The following is a 12,111-nucleotide window of genomic DNA, read 5'->3' as shown; positions in this document are numbered from 1 at the left end:
GCCGGGCCACTCTGCGCGTGCTCAGGAGAGGGACACTGAGGGCACGTGTCCACTTCCGACCAACCGCAGTGCTGGCTGAACCTGGGCGTGTCCTTGCACCAGGACACCAGCCTGGGCGCGCCTGCGCACTGACCCATAGAGGAAGGCGTTTGTGAGCGAGGGGGTGGCGCCTGCGCCTTGGGTCCCACAGGGAGCGTGAGAAAGAGGTTGTCCCGGTTCGCCAAAAAATAATGTTTTTCTTTGCCGCCTCGTGTGGTTGGGAGGATTGCGGAAGGAAGACAACCTAGATTGCATATATACACACACTGAGATGTCCCTTTCTTGCTAATTGAAAAGTATGAATCAAAAGTTAAAATTCTGAAATCTGACTCACTTGCTCCCATGCTCACTTGCTTTGGTGTACTGAAGTGCTTGATCTGGCTTTCAGATCAAACAACCTTCGGGGTGCTGGAGACATAGCTCATTTGGTAGAGTGCTTGCCTAGCATTCACAAAGCCTTGGTTTATGCACAGCTGTGTAAATTCTGTGCTGTGCTTGTAATCTGTATTCCGTAATCTCAGCATTCAGGAAGTTGAAGCAGGAAGATCAAGTGAGAAGTCTTCAGCTACATAAAGAATTTGAGGCCAGCCTGAGATATATGAGACCATCTCAAAAATTAACTAAATAAAAGATTTGCCAGGCGTAGTGGTGCATGCCTTTAATCTTAGCACTCGAGAGGCAGAGGCAGGTGGATCGTTGTGAGTTCGAGGCCAGCCTGGTCTACAAAGTGAGTCCAGGAAAGCCAAGGCTACACAGAGAAACCCTGTCTAGAAAAAAAAAAAAAAAAGAAAAGATTTTAGTGTGGGCAGAAGTGGCGCCGCGGCTAGGAGTAGTGCCTGCACTTGCTGAAGACCTGGGTTAGGTTCCCAGCACCTACATGGCAGTCCACAATAACCTGTATCTGCAGTTCCAGATCTGCCACCCTCTTCTGGCCACCACACACTACTGGGAACCAGTGTGGTGTGCACACACATATATGCAGGAGAATACTCATACATATAAAATAAAAGTAAATATTAAAACAAAACCCAAAAAGTGCTGATTGGTGGTGGCGCGGGCCTTTGATCTCTCAGGACTGGAGAAGCTAGAACACCCAAGGCTCTGAAAAGGGTTAAGGGGAGGGGAGAGGGAGAGAGGGAAGGGGGAGAGAGAGGGGGAGGGAGAGAGAGAGGGAGGGAGGGGGGAGAGAGAGAGAAGGAGGAGGAGGAAAGTAAGGAAAAGAAAAAAAATGAAGTGATTGTATGTGGAATCAAAGCGTGTCTTGAGGAGCCAGGCGTGGTGGTGCACGCCTTTAATCCCAGCACTTGGGAGGCAGAGGCAGGTGGATTGCTCTGAGTTCCAGGCCAGCCTGGTCTACAAAGCCAGTCTAGGACAGCCAAGGCTACACAAAGAAACCCTGTCTTCAAAAAACCAAGAACAAAACAAACAAACAAACAAACAAAAAACCAAAAACCCAAAGCCTGTCTTGAGCACTTGGGATTGTTCACTGGGTTGCAGTTTTTCTCCTTGCCTATTCACGGTTCCGTCTTGTCGGAACAACAGCCCCCCCATGCAGCTACTGCTAACAAGTTTCTGCATTTGTTACATTGTAATAACTGGGGGGGGGGGGGGAATGAAGGGTATATTTCAGTCTCAGAGTGCAAAAGTTCATAAAAGTTCAGGACCTGGTTTGCCCTACTAAGGGTCACATAGTCTTCTGAGAGCCATGCACTGTTGAAATGTGTTCAACAGTAAGAAAACACAAATGAGCCTGTAACCCCAGCACTCATGGAGGCAAAAAGCAGGCAGATCTCTGTGAGTTTGAGGCCAGCCTGGTCTGCAAAGCGAGTCCAGGACAGCCAGAGCTACACAGGGAAACCCTGTCTCAAAAAACCAAACCAAAACAAAACAAAAATTGATGAAATGTCAAACTGCAGAATCCCACAACCTCCCAGGATTCCCTCTCTCTAACCCTTTCCCTTCAATATTGATTCTTTGCGAGTTTCACATAATGCACCCCACTCATCTCCCCATCCCCTTGTATCCACCCTCTGCCCTTGCAACCTCCCCTCAAATAAAAAACACCCAAACAAAACAAAAAGCAGAGAAGCCTTCTCATCGTGGAAGCTGTAGTGTGTCAGTGTGTCCTGCAGTGTATCTGTCTGTCCACACATCCTCATTTGCCATTTGCAAATGTTCATGGCAATGGGTCATTGGTCTGGTTCTAGGTCTCTGGCTTCTGTGACACGATCGATCTTGGGTCCTCCCTGGGACTTCTCCTGGTTTATCCTGTTGTTGCCCTGTGTCTTGGAGATCCTGCACCTTTGGATCAGCAGGACCAGCCCTTTTACACGCTCTGACAGTTAGTAGATGGTGTTGATTTTGGGGTGACCAACTCAAAGCCCTGGGTCCAGAACTCGGTGATAAATGAAGTAACTGGTCAGTCTACCAGTGCTCCCTTATCCACACCAGCTCCAGATGAGGCCCAGAGCCCACTCTCCTGAGTGCTGCCACAGGGAGCTCTCCAGCACTGCTCGGCTTAGGCCACCCAATTCCATCATCAGCGGGAGGCAGGGTCAGCTTTCCCTACCCTTGTTTTGTTTTGTTGAGACAGGGTTTCTCTGTGTAGCCCTGGCTGTCCTGGAACTCTCTTTGTAGACCAGGCTGGCTTTGAACTCACAGAGATCTGCCTGCCTCTGCCTCCCGAGGGCTGGGACTAACGGCATGCGCCACCACAGCCGGCAGCTTTCCCTACTCTTCTGCCCTCTCTATCCCTGCTCCTTTAGCCGTGTGCCCTCTTCTGCCCTCTCTGCTCTTGGCTCTCTTTCCCTCTCTTTGGCTCCTCCTCTTTTGCTCTCCCCCTCTTTCCTCTCATGGCCTGACTCAGACTACACTGGTCATGTTTAGTCTAGTATTTTCTCTCCCAGATGCCTCTGGCTGTACTCACTCTCATATCTCTCATAAAAACCTTCTCAGCCGTACCTTGGGGTGGCCATGTCCTCATTTCCCTTATTTTCCACCTTATTCATCGAGGCAGCATCTCTCAATCAAACTCACAGCTCCCCAGTGTAGCCAGGCTCCCCAGGCAGCTTGCTCTGGGATTCCCCTCCCTGTCCCCCCAGGCTGGAGTGACAGCAGTCCACTCCCTGGCTCTCTGCTGTAGGTTCTGAGGATCTGAGCTATGGTCCTGTCCTTGCACAGCAAGCACTTTAACCACAGGGCCAGCTCTCCTGCACTCTTTCCCCCAATCTAAAGTGGATGAGGACAAAAGGACCAAAGTGGGAAATCCAGGAAATAATGAAATTTCCAGAAGGAAAGAAGAGAACCTTGATCATCAAATTTACACTTAAGTACTTCTTTTCTCTTCCAAGGTAAGATCTATTTGGCTTGGAACACAAGGCTAAAGGTCTCATGCTACCCTGTGCAATGCACTGGGCACAAACTTCATGTGCCTTTTTGGATACCATAAGTGACTTCCTTCTTTCTCTGTGAGGTGGCACCCATGACAAGTAGCTTCTGAGCTTCTACATCTTGGGTAGAAGTGTACTTTGGCCTTCCCAACACCACGGGAGCAAACGATGTCCCTGGGAGTTTCCTTGTGAGGTGCCAGCGGAAAAGAAGAGAAGAGGAAAGGCTGTAGATTAATAAATCCCTTTTGAAATTCCTTTGGTGATCTGCTCCAAGATTCGGCTTTTCCTTGCAAATACCACGTGCTTAGAAACAAACCTGAGCTGAGCTTGGTGGCGCACGCCTTTAATCCCAGCACTCGGGAGGCGGAGGCAAGTGGATCTCTGTGAGTTCGAGGCCAGCCTGGTTTACAAAGTGAGTCCAGGACAGCCAAAGCTACACAGAAACCCTGTCTCAAAAAACAAACAAACAAAGAAAGAAACAAAAACAAAGCAAACCAACCAACCAAACAAACAAACAAACAAAGAAACAAAAACAAAGCAAACCAAACCAACCAAACAAACAAAGAAACAAGCCTGGCACTATCCTGTGACCTGTCCTTTCTTCAAAACTTATGTAAAGCCGTCGACAGCACAATGCTACATCATCTTTCAACTGCCTCCTGCTTTGTTTTTTTTTCCACACCCCCCTCACCATCCTAGGTCTCAAGTCATCGCTTTAATCTTTGCCCCAGAATCTAATTTCCAGAGGACTTAAGACGCAAAGATGTAATCAAAGTCCCCATCTCAACACCAGGCCCTAACAATGGGCAGCTGATTTTTTTCCTATTCAACTGCAATTAATCTGGATGGATGGCTTTCTGGGGGCCTCAGGGCCAAGGTTGCTAAGCCAGGCCATTTGTGAATTACTTACCTGGAAACTAAGGCTCCTTCTTCAGGCTTTTCTCCTGAGTCCCTGAATTTTCTGTTAAGCACCAAAGGCATCTCTTGGCAAACGCGAGACTCAGTTTTCAGCACACTGTGACTAGCTGGGTAAGGAAGGTCTGTAAAGATGTGACCAAATATGGGGAGAATAAAAAGCTGGAAGTGTTACTGGATATTTAATCACTCTGTGAATCCCAAGATTGTGTTGTTTACTGGAAAAACCTGTTCCTAGTTGTGGTGTGGCTCAGCCCTAGCACAGGCCTGTAATCCAAGAGCTTTCTGCTCAGATATTATAAACAGGATTAAGTGAAGTCAACCACAGCTCAAGAGGCCGAGCAAGCAGCCAGTTGACAGGGAGTGAACATAGGGAAAAAACCATAGAGCGCAGGGGATGTTAGGAGGATGGATAGAGAGACGCACAGGAAGTAGAAGGGAAGGACATTCAGCTGCAGGGTTTTTTGAGGTGTAAAGAAGGAGCTCTTTCCTTCTTTTGGGGCATTATCTGAGGAGGAAGGTCAGCTCAGTGCTTTCTCTGACTCTCTAGCTAGCAAGCTTTCACCACAGGATCTGACTCCCGAGTCTTAATTGGTAAAATCAAACAACTGAGATTTTGTTTAAAACAAAACAAAACAACAACAACAGGGAAGTACAGATCCGAGTTGGAAGCTGAGAGCCAGCTACCTGGACCGCTCTTGCTCTGATCTTCTTTTTTATCTATCTATCTATCTATCTATCTATCGTATATGAGTGCTTTTTCTGCAGAAGAGGGCATCAGATCACATCATAGGTAGTTGTGAGCTACCATGTGGTTGCTGGGAATTGAACTCAGGACCTCTGGAAGAGCAGACAGTGCTCTTAACCACTGAGCCATCCCTCCAGCCCCGCTGTGTGACACTCAAATGTACTGGTCCTGGGGAGGCCCAGAGGCCACAAGCAGACTACCGAGTTCCTACTCAGTTTGCCTTTGTCACATTGGGTGCTATAGCAATAGGATAACAGCTGCCCAGAGCCTGTGACCGAAGCTAGAAAAGAGTAAGAAGGTTCTGGAGCCCCTGAGACTCTAGCACAGTGGCTCTCGACCTTCATAGTGCTGTGACTCGTTAATACAGTTCCTCAGGTTATGGTAAACTCCAATCATAAAATTATTTCGCTGCTACATCATAACTGTAACGTTATTAATTGTAACGTAAACATCTGATATGTAGGATAGCGCATAGGTGACCCCAGGGGATCGAGACCTACGGGTTAAGAACCACTGTTCTAGTGCCTTCTTTTGGAGAGTATCTCATGTGAGTTTGGCTGCATTGAGGTAGGGGTAGGCCTCCAGATACGATCAGAACACATAGCAGCATAGCCAGAGCTCTTTCTGAGGTCAGAGGTCATGTCTTTTTTTGTCTGTATTCAGGATACTTGGGTCGCATCTAGGAAAATACAGTCCTATTGAGGTCTGAAGGCTCTGCCCACAGTCTTCAAGCTACTTAGGTTTTCAAAGGGTTTCAGGTTCAGCATTAGCGGAAAGAGCCTCCTCAGTAGGCCTTTGTGGACGTAGCCTCCATGTAAAAACCGGCTATGGCTGGAGAGGGAGGCGTGCAGGAAGCTGGTGGCCACATGAGCACTTGTGTGGTCGCCTCAGTCCTGCACTAAGTATCTTGCTGGAATATGGCCATTCAAGAATGGAATGCGAGCTGTCTCTGCAGCATGAGAGGTGGACTGTTATAGAAACCACAAAGCTGAGCCAAGCGTGGTGGCGCACGCCTTTAATCCCAGCACTCAGGAAGCAGTGGCAGGCAGATCTCTGTGAGTTCGAGGCCAGCCTGGTCTACAAAGCGAGTCCAGCACAGCCAAGGCTACACAGAGAAACCCTGACTTGGGAAAACAAAAACAAAAACTAGAACCAAAAAAATACCATGAAGCTGAGTAGAAGAACGTTCATATTGTGACCTATTGTCACTATGGTTATTGTTAACTTGACATGTCCTAGAGTCACACGGGAGAAGAGTCTTGATGAGGAATTGGGTGTATTATTGAACAGGACTGTGAGCATGTCCGCGAGGGATTGTCTTAATTCATGTGGGATGCCATCCACCATGGGCCTTTGCACCAGTCCCTAGGCAGAAGGTCTGACGATCCTGTTTGACATTTGACTTCCCCACAATGATGGGCTATCTCCTGGAACTGGACTATCTCTCCCATGTTGCTTTCTTTTTTATCCTGAACAGAGTTTCTCTGTGTAGCCCTGGCTGTCCTGGAACTCTCTTTGTAGACCAGGCTGGCCTTGAACTCACAGAGATCTGCCTGCCTCTGCCTCCCGAATGCTGGGATTACAGGTGTGCATGTGTCACCATGCTTTTTGTCAAGTTTTTTTTTTTTTCTGAGACAGGATTTCTTTGTTGTAGCCTTGGCTGTCCTGGACTCGCTTTTGCTGGCCTCAAACTCACAGAGATCCACCTGCCTCTGCCTGCCGAGTGCTGGGATTAAAGGTGTGCTCCACCACCGCCCGGTTTATCAAGGTATTTTATCACAGCAACAAAAATAAACCTAGAATAGTTGCTAAGAGGTATAACTTCTGAGGGCCAGATCAAGACACAAAAATGAGCCATCAGCAAAGCTATAGAAGCCATGGTAGTTACTAGCATACCGAGAACTCAGAAACCAGCTAATCTTCACAGCTGGCAAGTGGACCTGGTGGTGCTGAATTGCTAAGGCAATCCTTAAATCCAAATCCATGAAAAACTGGATGAGGGATGCTTTGAGTCCAGAAAACTCCATCTCCTCAGGGATGTCCACAAAAGGCCAATAAAGAAGACCCCTCACAACGGAAAGGCTCTAGAGCCGTCATTCTGCTGTCCAGAGGGAAGTGCTGTACATCGGAGTCCACTGTTACTTCTTCTGTCTTATTCCAAATGGAAGAGATTTGTAAAAATTATGGTCTAATCTTCACCTACTATTTTATGTCGATTATGTGAGAGTGGATAAATAGGCCTTTTGGCCACATACTGCAAAAAAAAAATTTTGTCGTTGTTTTTTTTGTTTTTCAAGACAAGGTTTCTCTGAGTAACAGCTCTAGCTGTCCTGGAACTCTCTTTGTAGACCAGGCTGGCCTCAAACTTACAGGGATCCTCCTGCCTCTGCCTCCCAAGTGCTGGGATTAAAGGCGTGCACCACCACCGCCCGGCTCTGTATCTAGACTTGATCAAGAATGGCACATCACTAAGGGACTAGGACTGGATAAAGCCGGTGCCTGTAACTGCATTGTCCCTAACCTGAAAGCAGACATGTATGCTTTAGTTGGGTTTAGGATTATTAGACTGTTAGGCAGACACCGTTTTGGAATTGTCTGTCAATAAAAGTTCAGGTAGGTGCAACAAAAGGTAAACTGTGCTGGGTGAATACTGCTTATCTGCTGACTATCTTTTCCTTTGGGGAATCCCGCCCCCCTTCTTCACAGACATGGAAAAAGTGGCTGTTTTCCATCTTAGAGGTATGCACATGCTGAGAAAAGTCTTCCCTAAGGTTTTAGAGCTAGAAGAAGTGAGATCAACATATAAGAGGAATCAGAGTCAAGAGGTGGAGACATCATTTAAAACCCTGGACTTGATGACGCCTGGAGGCAGGTATAGCCTTTGACCTATTGTTTATATAAACTAATTTCCTAAAGACTTAAAGATGGTTGTATTTAGTTCTCTTTTTTCCCCCTTCTTTTTCTTTTTTCTCTTCTTTCTTTGTTTTTGGAAACAGGGTTTCTCTGTGTAACAGCCCTGGCTGTCCTGGAACTCACTTTGTAGACCAGGCTGACCTCGAGCTCACAAAGATCTTCCTGCCTCTACCTCCCAAGTACTTGGATTAAAGGCCTGCGCCATCATGCCTGGCTCTTGTGTTTAGTTCTTGATACTTGCAACTGACAAGGGCTGGGCTATTACGTGCACATACAAACAAAGATACAACACCATGTTGCTCAAACTCAGACATTCTACAAATCTTCCATTACCTTACCAACAGTCAGTAAACTTTTTTGTTTTTGTTTTTCAAGACAGGGTTTCTTTGTGTAGCCTTGGCTGTCCTGGACTCACTTTGTAGACCAGGCTGGCCTCGAACTTACAGAACTCACCTGCCTCTGCCTCTCAGAGTGTTGGGATCCCAGGTGTGTGCCACTGCACCTGGGTGGCTCAATAAATTTATATCTAAGGGACTAGATTAATGTTTTAAGCTTTGTGAGCCACATAGGGCCCCGTCTCATCATTTTGGTTTTGCCAACTTTTTAAAACATAAAAAACAAAACAAAACAAAACAAAACAAAACCAGGCCTGGAGCTATGGCTCAGTGGTAAGAATGTACACTGCTCTTGCAGAGGGCCGAGTTCAATTTGCAGCACCATCAGGCAGCTGACAAACACCTCCAGGTATAGGAACTCCAGGTATAGGAAAGCCAATGCTCTCTTCTGGTCTCTGAGCAGAGTGCTCTGCACTCATGGACACTCCCCACAGAGAGACATGAATACACACTTTAGTTTAAAAGAAAATAGCAAGGGCTGGAGAGGTGGCTCAGAGGTTAAGAGCACTGTCTGCTCTTCCGGAGGTCCTGAGTTCAATTCCCAACAACCACGTGGTGGCTCACAACCATATATAATATGATCCAAAGCCCTTTTCTGGAGTGCAGGTGTATATATAAGCAGAGTGCTCATATACATTAAATAAATAAATCTTCAAAAAAAGAAAATATCAAAACCCCTTTAAAAATTAAAAAGAATTATTCTTTTTTTAAAAAATCACTCTTAATTTGTAGATCATACAAAAATATGTCACAAGCCAGGTTTGGCTGACCAACGACCAGTGTGCCAACCCTTGATCTAAATCCCATGGACCCCTGAATCTTGGGGATCTAGAGTCTCCCAGTCCTTCACTCACACCCTACAGTATGAAGTAAAGTAAGTTCCACATTGTTTCAAATGCCTTGACATAAATCAGTACTGGGCTAAGGTGCAGGGTAGATTGAGGAATAGCAAAAGGGTCTTGACTTATCTATAACACAATAGAATCTAAAATATGTGATTATTATTTCTTAGTCACAAACACCTTTCCAAAATGATTCAGTTGCTCAAAAACTTTGGCTATCCCAGTTTATCCTTGACGATCATTCATCTTAGTCCTAAAGAAGTCACCCGTGGACCTCTCCCAACGTCAGCGCCTGAGTTAGTGGTTTTCTTGCTGGTACAGACCACATGTGTTCCGCCATTGCATGTGCTCTCATCATCTGTTTTCCCGTAACTCCTGGAACCTGGTAGTTGCCTGAGCCCTAGACACTGCTTAGCTTCTAGCACTGAGAGAACGGTGCGCTTTTTGGTGCCTACATGAGGTTTGTTTCTGCTTGTGCCAGTGTGTGTGCACATGCATGTGAGGGCCAGAAGACAGCTTCAGTGGCCATTCTTCAGGTGCCATCACCTAGCTTTTTTCAGATAGGGTCTCTCATTGTCCCCAAAGTCACCAATGGGGCTGAAAGAGCTGGCCAGTGACACTCACAGATCCACTAGCCTCTGTGGCCCCATGCTGAGATGACAAGTTTGTGTGTGTGTCCGGGAGTTGGGGGGGTGGTTTTTTGTTTTGTTTTGTTTTGTTTTTGTTTAACGTGGGTTCTGGAGAACTGACCGCAGGTCCCTGTGCTTGCAAGGCAAACAGTGTACCGACTGAGCTATGTCCCTAGGCCCGGGAGTGTCTGGTGCTTTGGATGGGCAGACGTGGCATCCCTCCCCTGCACCTGCTGGACTCTGTCTGCGGTTAGCATTATGCTGATGCGGATGTGCCTCGGCGGCAGCTTCCCTCCCAGCTGGCAATTATCTGTGGATGGAACGCTCACCTTACCTGGTAGAGTTATTGACAACCCTAGTATTCATTCTCATTACTTCCCAAAACCAGCCAAGGCAGAGGAACGGGTGCAAACACATTTTCCTAGAAGGGCCTAGAAGGAATTATCTTCTTTCCCACCCATCTCCATCAACGTCCCAGTGATACCAGATGACCAGCGTGTTAGACCAGAGTACCTCCCCCCCGACTCTGTGGGACCTCAAACTAGGTAAACCCATGAGTTAGGGATGGGAATGTAAGTTGTTCCCCCAAAGGGGGAAAATGTATTCAAGGCCCCACAGGCCCAGGAAAGGCTGACCCAGGCAAGGTGAATTGTGGTGTCCTAAGCTGAATCTTTTGCCCATCTCACAGAAGCAGGCAGGAAGCACCACCGTTGATCAGCTTTATATGGCACCCACTGTACACAACGGACAGACAAGGACAGACAGACAGAGCACACACCACTTCTAAGCTGAACACTGCTCACCATCTAAAAGCACCTTGGGTAAGCACATGTGAGACACACTTGCATAGGAAAGATGTACTTTTAAAAGGAATGGATTAGTATTTTGGCAAAACATCTACTTCCCTCCCAGGTCCTGGGTAAAGAGGAACCTCTAATTCTGAAGCTTCTACATAGTGAAAATGATCCCCTTCTCAATGGCATATTTACAGCAGCAAGCCTCCACGTCTGTTGTCACAGCCCTCTACAAAGACCTTGAGTCTACTTTACAGGTGGGAAAACTCAGACTAAGAGACAGAAGGTGGCCTGGAGCAAGGGGACACTGGGGCAGTGACAAGGGGAGGGGAAACAGGAGGTGTCTCGGCTCAGCCAAAGGCGAGGTCTCAGTCTACCTGGACTGGGAAGGAAAAAGTTCCTTTCTTCCTGTCTGGGGGGGTAGGCTGCAGCTCCACAGGCAATGGTGTCAGGAAGGGAAGGCAGGTTCCCATTTCTGATGGCCAGGGGGACCGCCCAGGATAGCAAAGACCGGAGCAGGCCAGAGCACCTCCTGAGGCCTCTCAGGGACACCATCTGGGTTTGGGGATTGTAAATTCGCTGCTCCCATAACCCTCTTGTGCCTTGAATATGAGCCTAGACTTCACATCCCTCATCACTCTTTTAAAGGGCAGGGTAAGGGATTAGCGTAAGAAGGAGAGAGACACAGGACGATCTTTCCACAGCCTCCTCTGCCTAGGCTGGGGCTACCAAGGGTCTCTTTCACCCTGTCTCCTAGGGATATTTTAAAGGCAGCTTTTATGAGACTCTATACTGTCTTTTTTTTTTTTTTGTCTCTCTTCTGTTTTTTTCCTTTGTTTTAATTTATATAGATATAGATATATATATTCTTAAAAAAAAAAAAAAGCAATAGTCCTTTGGTCCCTAAACACTAAGGAATGATATGATTTTGAATGAAGGAAGTCTGGGCTTCCCTTGCCGAGAAGCCCGTGGCACCCCCGGCGTCCTCTGCTGGGTCCCTTAGGTCAGCCGATCCTCAGCCAGCACTGGTTGTCCTGCCAGCCTGAGCGCTCCATGGAACAACCCACACGATGAGTGGCCAGAGCCCCAAGCGCCAGCCCTGGGTCCGATCCACCTCCGCCTGCCCGCCTCTCCTTCCGGAAGGGCCACTCCAGCGTTTCTGTGCTTTTCTTTTTCCTTTCTTCTCACTCTTCAGTTTCTGTTGTTGGGTATCAATTGAGAAGGAGTCAGGGGAGCGGGGAGGTAAAAGTCATCTTAGAGGGTAAGACAACAGTAGCCTGTCCCCTCTGTGACATCTCAGCTAAGTGTCAGGGCTTCTCTTCCAAGCAGCCGTAGGCAGCCCTAGATCCTAGGCAGATGAATGTGGCCAATGCCCCTCAGAGAGTTTCTGGAGCAGCTGGAGTAAGTTGAGGCCAAGTGGCCCTGCAAGGACAGCATATCTCTGCAG

The 12,111-nt window shown here is 47.4% G+C and overlaps 1 protein-coding gene across 6 annotated transcripts in view; it reads right to left on the bottom strand.

Annotated features, from left to right (window-relative positions):
- Positions 1-10,575: 10,575 nt before the first annotated feature.
- CELF6 (CUGBP Elav-like family member 6) overlaps positions 10,576-12,111 on the bottom strand; it is a 32,286-nt gene continuing 30,750 nt past the window's right edge. For all 6 annotated transcript variants that reach the window (XM_084781406.1, XM_084781407.1, XM_084781409.1 and 3 more), the window contains one exon: positions 10,576-11,862. The gene's annotated coding sequence lies outside the window, so the exon portion shown is untranslated. The remainder of the gene's footprint in view (positions 11,863-12,111) is intronic.

Source organism: Acomys minous, assembly GCF_964271855.1.
Source record: "Acomys minous genome assembly, chromosome: 5".
Classification (NCBI taxonomy): Eukaryota; Metazoa; Chordata; class Mammalia; order Rodentia; family Muridae; genus Acomys; species Acomys minous.
Note: the sequence above shows the minus strand (reverse complement) of the source record. Positions and strands in the feature narration are given on the sequence as shown.